Raw genomic sequence first — 9,144 nt, 5'->3', positions numbered from 1 at the left:
CAGGTAAACGTTAATCATTAAAAAAAATATTTTTAATTAATTAAAATCTTAATATTAGTTCATTTTGCTTCACATGAAATACAATATTAGCTAAGTGAAAGAAAATGATAATTAACAAACCAAATCTTAACATTTTCACTCTCACAGATTTAATCTTCAATGTGCTGAATCCATCATATAAAAAATGCGATATGATATATACAAAAAAATTTTTTTTGCATAATATATAATAATATAATTTCAATTCATCCCTCTTTTTTATAATGTAAGTAACCATGGCAAATACATGTCATATGTGTTAACATGGAATTAATGTGATAGAATCCCTTACTAACCATATATCCAGTCTTTAAACTTCATTGTAATGACAGTGTAATGGCAGTAACTTGCATGATGTTCTCATAAGCATGCTGAGAAGAAAGGTAACTTCCTTATTTACATGGAGAAGAGCAGGTCTTGAATCAGCAGAAGGACATCAGCTCATCTCCTTTTTGTTATCTACACACATTTGTAAAATCTGATGACAAAAACAAGACCTGCTACATCTTTACCTGACACCGGTTGGGTGACTACCTCTGTTGATGTACTGGAAACAAGCGCGGGAATTACGTCAGTGTGGAATAATCTGGATAAAACTTTTGTCCCACTGCAAATATAACAAATTACATGTGAAATACATAAACATTTGGGGTCAGTAAGATCGGTAAAGATGCATTAAATTGGTCAAAAGTGACAGTAAAGACATTTATAATGTTATAAAAGATTTCTATGTCAAATAAATGCTGTTCCTTTGAACTTTCAAAGAATCCTGAAAAAAAAATGAATCATGTTTTCCACAGACATATTAAGCAGCACGACTGCTTTCAAAATTGATAATAAGCAATGTTTCTTGAGCTCCAAATCAGCATATCAGAATGATTTCTGAAGGATCATGTGACATGAAGACTGGAGTAACGGCTGCTGAAAATTCCGTTTTTTGCATCACAGCAATAAATCACATTTTAAAAAATATTAAAAATAGATGGCACTGTTTATTTCTAAATGCTTTACACAATCCTGATTTTTGCTGTGGAATGTCAAAAGTTTCTGTGGTAATCAAAAAGCAACAAAAGCAGTCGATTGAGCTTAACTTGTATTGAATCTGGAACATTCCTTTTTCAGTTATACCGGCCTTACTAAAAAGTACAGCATTTTACATCAATGAATAAATTAAAATTACAATGCAATTTTCTGAAGAAAAGAGTATATTTTTAATACATTTAATACTACGTCTTTTTCACCTGGGAGCTTTTCAACCCAATGTAGAAAATCACTCTCTCTCTCTCTCTCTCTCTTAATCTAATCAGCACCTAATGCTTGTGCAGGTGGATATGTGGTTGTAATCTGAACTAATGATAATGAATAGCTTGCCTGACTATGTGGTAAGTACTGAATCTGAATCAGCACTGCTCATAGTTAAAGTGACAACTTATTTGGTGAATACTAGACTCATGCCTCAGGGCCTCGGAAGAGGGGATGGAGAAAAGGGCAAAGAGCAGAGACCAAAAATACACCCACCAAAAGACTTTTATGAATTAGTTAAATTCCAAATTTAGATGTGTGAAATGTTATGTTAATGATCCAAAGGAATATGATCATTGTAAATACTGAGAGAATGAGCACTGCTCATAGTTAAAGTGCCCCCCCCCCCCCATCCTCAAGCCTGTAGGTTGGATTAGTGTGCTAATCTCTGTTTGGGCTCTGCAGGCTACATAATCCAGTTAGACTCTGGGTGTTAACGTAACAAGATAGAACAGCTCGTGTCACAACTTATTTGGTGAATACTAGACTCATGCCTCAGGGCCTCGGAAGAGGGGATGGAGAAAAGGGCAAAGAGCAGAGACCAGTTAAAAATACACCAAAAGACTTTTATGAATTAGTTAAATTCCAAATTTAGATGTGTGAAATGTTATGTTAATGATCCAAAGGAATATGATCATTGTAAATACTGAGAGAATGAACAGCTTAAGCTGCGGTCATGTTTACCGTTGTTAGGCAAAATCACGCAATCGGATTTTCGCTTGAGGGTGAAAGATTTCCCCACATATATTTCACGACCAGTTCAAGTTGGTCACACCGCATTGACCCACAGAAAGCTGCTGCATGTGAAAGTAACTTCTGTGTGAGCAGTGCTTCATACACAACAGACAACATACCTTTTTTGAGCGGATTCTGACTGGTTGTCAGTGTTTTTTGAACAAATATTACTTGGAAAGTGATTCCAACTATCTCAATGTCGTTCCCCTGTGCCAATCATTATAGTTGTGGTGTGAACTAAATTTAGAATAATTTTCAAAACTATACATTTACTGTTATCATTGTAGTTATCGTCCTTGGTGTGAATGGGCCTTTAGACTGGACACGCTAGATTTATAAATCACAAAACCACAATTTCAGATCACTCACCAGCCACATCTGTTTCTTCACCCTCTCAGATGTATGTGAAACCAGGCATACTCTCCTTCAAGCAGTTCAAAATCAACCTGAAGGATGTACGAATCGTTAAGATGATCAAACCATGACAATCAGACAGCATCAAAAGGACAACAAGGGCAACTAGGCCAGTCTTAGAAGCTTAGATCAACACCTCAGATTCATACCCAATACAAGGGACATGAGAAAACAAGCTGCGAGGATGAAAAGAAACTGAGAATATAGAGGAGATGAGGGGTGTTAAGATGCTGTCCTACCACTTGTCAGAGATTTTATGAGCCGTGACATGTACATAATTAAAGCTGATCAAAGGGGAGCAGACATGTTTGGTGCCCCCAAGCTCCCCTCCAGCTGTAGCCTCATTAGTGGACTACCATTATGAGAGGATGAAAATATTACAGTGCATATTACCATTACACAAATACACAAGGTTCTTAAACAGTGCAATAAACAGTCACAAAATGCTAATTAAAATTGAATTTCAGTCAGACGGTGGCTAAATTTTAACATCTGGAGTCCTATTTGGGGCAAAGACATCACTTGCGGTCAGAGAGAACAGAAAATCAAAACAGTGGAACACAGATTACTGCGAATTACAAAGAACACAACAACAAAAACACCAGCATTGCTTAATATAACCTTCTGCAACAATGTGGCCAAACAATGAATTCATCCCATTGAATTCATTGTCCGAACCACTGATTATGTTAATTATATGCTTGACAACATTTGTTTAATTAAGCTCATTATTTTTACCATCTCATCACGCAATCTGTAAAATAACACCACATTTCCTGGTTTCACATGAGTAAAAAAAACATCTTTAAGTAAAGAAACACAGTTTAAATAAGCTTCAAATTAATACACTGTGATAAGATTCTAACTCACAGATAAGTGTCATTGATGGCCATTATTTGATTTCAGTTAGACTGGGAATGAAAATGAATAGTAACCCCATGCCTACTACAAGTCGCACTGGATAAAAGCAACTGCAAAATGACAAATTAGTAATTAGTAACGGGGGTAAGCAACAGACAACCAAGATTAAGTAATTCCAAACGCACTTGAGTTCTGTGGAGTCTGTTTAACAGGAAGCCTGTCAGCTCTTGTTAGGATACTAACCGCACCAGCACAGTGGTTCATCCATGAACGAGGCGAGCCGGTGGAGTGCGTGAGCAGAGCGGAAATTGTTGTCTCATGTGCTCCAGTCAATGACCGTTCAGCACTCGAGCAGCTGTTCGAAAAAGAACGCATAGTTCCTCTTTGTGTCTTCTTCAAACGGTAGTGTGAAGTTGTTATTTAGATGAAGAGAGTCTGTCATTTCAAGCTCTCAAGGTTTTCTGGAGAGAGTAAATAAGACCTGGCATTTGAATAGATCAAACATGCATGAACACCCGCCGCCAGGTACCAGGGCCATTTTTCCAAATGATATATCAAGAATTTATTTATTCCAGCAAATGAGTGCTGCCGTGTGCATCCAAACGTCTTGACGCACAAAAGCTGCAAACAACCATTAATTATCATGAAGGTGAACTTTTCAGAAACAATGTCAGAATCTTTATTCATTCTTTGAATGTCTCTGTCTGAAGCTACTCTGAATGCCTTTCCCTCTATCTCATTAGAATGTGCCATGTTCTTAGTCTCTGAAGCACATACTGTAAGTTTCATATTGTACTGGAGTGCTACAACTAGTAACTAAATTACTAAAACTCAAGTTTCAACTCAACATTCTCAATCACTACTACAACAAAGAAGAACAAAAATAAATGAAAATAGAAAGATAGAAGTGCACCATTCACAAGAGAAAAATGGGCCAAAATCATCCATGGACAGCTCACATGAATAGAATACTGTATTTTATATGCATATCTGTTTGAAAACTTACCTTATATGTTCTGTCATATTTAGATGGATGAGATGAAAAATGAGATGGTTAAACAAAATTGTTTAAATTGAGATGCTCTGGTTGTAAAAGATAAATTGAGACGCAACTGTTCATTAAACTGAACAGAAAGTGTTCCAGAACAGAAAACAATTATTATTCTAACTCTTAAATGCATACAGTATTTCTGTCCTTCAGATTTTTTTTTTTTTTTTTGATAGCTTCTTTAGAAAACAATGGAGTCTTAAATGAAATTTGCGAAAGCACACTAAGAGATACAAATCAATGGCAACGTCATTATTTTGTATTTGTGGTGCAGTGATTTTGGTGTGGAACCCATAAACACTCAAAATTACAAAAAGGTTTGCAAAAAAAGGATCAAAAGCCATAAACAAACAGCACAAGTGAGGCAATGTTTTGTCCACTCGTGTTTTCACCTTCAGTTTGATTTCTCTGCAGAATAGTGCGGATAGATGAGTTCATGTGAGGCACCAAACACATCATTTGGAAGTAGCAGCAGCCAACCTTAAAACCCTCCCTGTCAGAAATGAAGTGCGTGCAGAGCACACAGAGGTGGCTCACCTGTACTGTCAGAGTACGTAACAGAATCTGACAGAGATCAGATTCATGCCCATCTGTCCTTATGAAACTGAACCCATACTCATAGCCAGTGCTTTTTCTTCCTTAAAGGAACATATATAGTCTCCACAGACACAGGAGTATAATCATTGGACTAATTATCGTTTATTTTCCACCAAAACGACATCTAATGAATTAAAATGAGCTCTTCTAATAGCTCAGTGAGGCTTTGAGAGTTTCTTTGACTAATTTCTAATGTCTAATGTAAGAGACTAATTAGTCATCTCAGTCTGGGACGAAGCCAGGCCTGCAGCTAAACACAAGCACATCAATAGGTCAAACTGAAATGGATCAGTGCTTTGACAGTAAGTGTATAAGTAAGCAGTATTAATTAATTTTTCGGCCTTAGATTTTTAGCTTATTTGGTAATTTTTCTTATTTCTTTTTTTTTTGGTCAGCCAACTTGAGAAAAATTACATGAAATATAAATCAAAATACAAAAACATGAAAAAAAGTTCACACTGCATTTTTGAGTGGGCTAACTTAAGAACACAGCTACTTAAGACTAGTACTCAAAAGTTTTTTTATATATATTTTACAATATATTTTTTAATAAGCAATAATTCCAACACATACGATATATTTACTTAAGCTTACCTAACAATACTTCCATCATCTATCTTCCATCCCAGCTCCCTGCAGTATTCTTAAGAGTTTATGTCCGTATTGGGCCCATCAAGCGATGAATCATGTTCTCCCATTGTGGACATGCCACACCTGTCAATCTTTTCCCCATTCTTCTTCCACATTAACACATGCGTGAGATGTTGCAATGAGATAAACCTTTCTGTCTCGCACGCGAGGATTGATTTACATTCCGAGATGCAAGGCACATCTGGTGGAAGATCTCGCAGGGAAACATAACCTTGATGCGTGGATGTCAGCGACTACATGTTTGTAATCATCTTTATCGCCCCTTCTCCTTCTTTTCCCCTTTTGATGTCTCTAAAACTCATCAACCTGCTGATTCTGCCCTTACTGTGCACACTAATTTCATTTCATGTTTGTCTTTAAACATGCTTTCTTTTCTCCCCTTCCCTCTTTCTCTTTTTACACAGACAGAACCCCAACAGCGAGAGGAAGAGGACAGTATTTCATCTCTATTGTTGCTCAGGCTCCCAGCATGCATCTAAATAAAATAACAGTTGAAGACATACAGAAGAGGATGGCTGTGGCTACAGTTTTGCAGGCAGTGTGAGATGAGGCACACCTGACACTAATAGCACCTTGTCACTGCCGCCACTGCTGTTCTATATTCAGTAAGAACCGGATACATTCCAATACATTTCTACATTCCTGCACGCTTGAGTATGTGGCAACTGCCAAATACACATGGCAGACAGAGTTTATGACATGCTTCAGGTTATGACTGTTTATGAGCTAATTTAGACTTTATGGCATGTCATTTCATGCATATTGTAAGTAAACTGCAACCTAAAGCAGGCCGCATTCAGTTTGAGCGGGAAGCTAGAATGAAGCCCCTTCACTTCATTAATTCACCATGGAAACTCGGGCAAGAAGAGAAGAAAGCGAAGAAAAAAACAAAAGCTAAGTCTTTGTTTACAATGGCAAACTGCTGTTTTATCTCTGTTAAAACTGTTCTGAACTGAACACTGAGGCAAGACTCCTCTACATTATTGATGAGGTTTTTGCTATTTCCAAAGGAAGCACATGAAAAAAACAGTTTCAGTGATCCCAAACTCACTTTTACATTTCTGGGGATAAAATGTTCTCATATTTTGTAAGCAGAACGCGCTTTGGACTCTGATGTTTGTGATTTTCAAAAATCATAAATGGAGCTTTCTTCTCGTTTAATGAGAGCTGAAGTCTATAGAGAGTGAGCTACCTTCACAACCTGCTCATTTTTTCTGCATCTCTCTGAGGCCATGTCTCACTTTTCAAACAGTCCAGGGGCTGTTTTTACCAAAAAGTGCTAGACCGAAAACCTGAAAAATTTGTTAACTGGGAGTTACCTTGAAACGATGAAAAATATAGTTTATGGGCAAGACATGTAATTATACTGTACATTGCTGCAGAAAGTGCCAAGTATGATTTCTCTTATAATTATCTTATTATATTCTTATCTTATTATATTTTGTCGTAAAAACATTTAATATATGCTGTTCATTTTATTATATCCATATATATATATGTTTGGAATAGTAAAAAAATGTAAAAAAATAAAAATAAAAAATTATGAAAAATGTCTCTTGCTCACCAAAGCTGCATTTATTTGTTTAAATAAACAGTAAAAGCAGTAATATTTTGAACTATTATTACAACTGAAAATATATGTTTCCTATTTTAATATATTATAAAATGTAATTAATTCCAGTGATGGCAAAGCTGTCTTTTCAGCAGCCATTACTCCAGTCTTCAGTGTCACGTGATCCTTCAGAAATCATTCTAATGCTGATTTGGTGCACAATAAATATTTCTTATTACTATCAATGTTGAAAACAGTTGTTCTGCTAAATATTTTTGTTGAAACCATGATACAGTAGCCTACCATTCAAAAGAGTTAAGCATTCAAAATTAAAAGAGATACTAATATACTAATAATAAAATTAAATAAACAACAACAAAGATAAAATTCTATTAAGCTAGGATGCATTAAATTGATCAAAAGTGACAGTAAACACAATTATAATGTTAGAAAAGATTTCCTTTACAAATAAATGCTGTTCTTTTGAACTTTCTATTCATCATTGAATTAGTTTATATTGTTACAGAAGCAAAAACTGTTTCCCACATTGAATTCAAATAGGTTAGTATATTAACAATAGTCAATGAAATACACAGCTGTGACTTGTAAAACATAGAGTACACCATCCTATAATGCCTGAAACATTGTCAACGTATCTGTTATGGTTAATTTCTGGCAACAAGTTACCCGTTTATTTTTACAGCAAATTTCACAAGATTTTTCCCGGGGTTTATTCATGCTTTCCTTCACTCTCTCATCGTATTTGATCCTCTCCCTGTAAATGTGAGGCTGCTGTTTGGACATTTCTTTTGCTCCGCTCTAATGAGTGTGAAATGAAAATTACACTGAGTGTGATTGATGTATGCGTGACATCAAAACTGTGCAGCTACAGAGGAGAGAAAACGTGTAATCAGATCACCCAGTCACTAAAGTAAGAGAGAGATGTTTTCCTAAAGAAACTTTTTAATGAATTATAACATTGACCTACATAAACACTAAAATATAAATGTTTGATTTTACTTGCACACTCAGTGCAACCAAAACTATACTGTACATTACATTTGTCAGAAACACACCGACTGAGATAAGTGTTAAAAGGCCACATATATTACCCATATAAACCCATACATATATATATATATATATATAATAATAATAATGCATTTTATTTAATGGCGCCTTTCAAAACACCCAAGGTCACCTCACAAGCAAGCAAAGATAAAAATAAATACAAATCACTACACAATAAAAAACACACAACAAACACTCCACATATACAGATAAAGTGCAGTAAAGACTCAATAAAACATTATAAGAAAGCCTGTATAAAAAGATATGTCTTAAGACGCGTTTTAAAAGTCAGCAGGCAATCGCTGTTGCGAATATCAGGTGGAAGTGAGTTCCATAGGCGGGGGGCAGCATAGCTAAAAGATCTGGCACCCATGGTAGTTAGTCGAATCCGAGGTACCACAAGAGAAATTAAAGATGAGGATCTGAGAGCACGTGAAGGAGTGTAAACATGAAGAAGTTGAGTAAGGTATTGGGGTGCAAGATTATGAAGTGCCTTGTAAGTAAGTAGCAAGATCTTGAATTCAACTCGATACTTTACTGGAAGCCAGTGCAATTGCTGAAGAACTGGAGAAATGTGCTCAGTAGAGGGTGTTCTAGAAAGAACACGAGCTGCAGAATTCTGGACCAACTGGAGCTTACGTAGCAATTTAGAGGGAACACCAGTGAGAAGGGCATTACAGTAGTCTATACGTGAAGTGACTAGTGCGTGAACAAGAACTGCTGTATTATTGGTTGAGAGAAAAGGACGGAGACGGTGATTTTTAGCTTATTTGGTAATTTTTCTTATTTCTTTTTTTTTTGGTCAGCCAACTTGAGAAAAATTACATGAAATATAAATCAAAATACAAAAACATGAAAAAAAGTTCACACTGCA

The 9,144-nt window shown here is 35.9% G+C and overlaps 1 long non-coding RNA gene across 1 annotated transcript; it reads left to right on the top strand.

Annotated features, from left to right (window-relative positions):
• Positions 1-1,171: 1,171 nt before the first annotated feature.
• Positions 1,172-8,501, top strand: LOC107715949 (uncharacterized). Its single transcript, XR_001637154.1, has 3 exons — positions 1,172-1,242; positions 4,319-4,324; positions 8,491-8,501. It is a non-coding gene; the product is annotated as an uncharacterized LOC107715949 (long non-coding RNA).
• The last annotated feature ends 643 nt before the right edge of the window (positions 8,502-9,144 follow it).

Source organism: Sinocyclocheilus rhinocerous, unplaced genomic scaffold (genome assembly GCF_001515625.1).
Source record: "Sinocyclocheilus rhinocerous isolate Xijiao unplaced genomic scaffold, SAMN03320098_v1.1 scaffold749, whole genome shotgun sequence".
NCBI classification, from domain to species: Eukaryota; Metazoa; Chordata; class Actinopteri; order Cypriniformes; family Cyprinidae; genus Sinocyclocheilus; species Sinocyclocheilus rhinocerous.
This window is presented reverse-complemented; position numbering and strand designations above follow the sequence as displayed.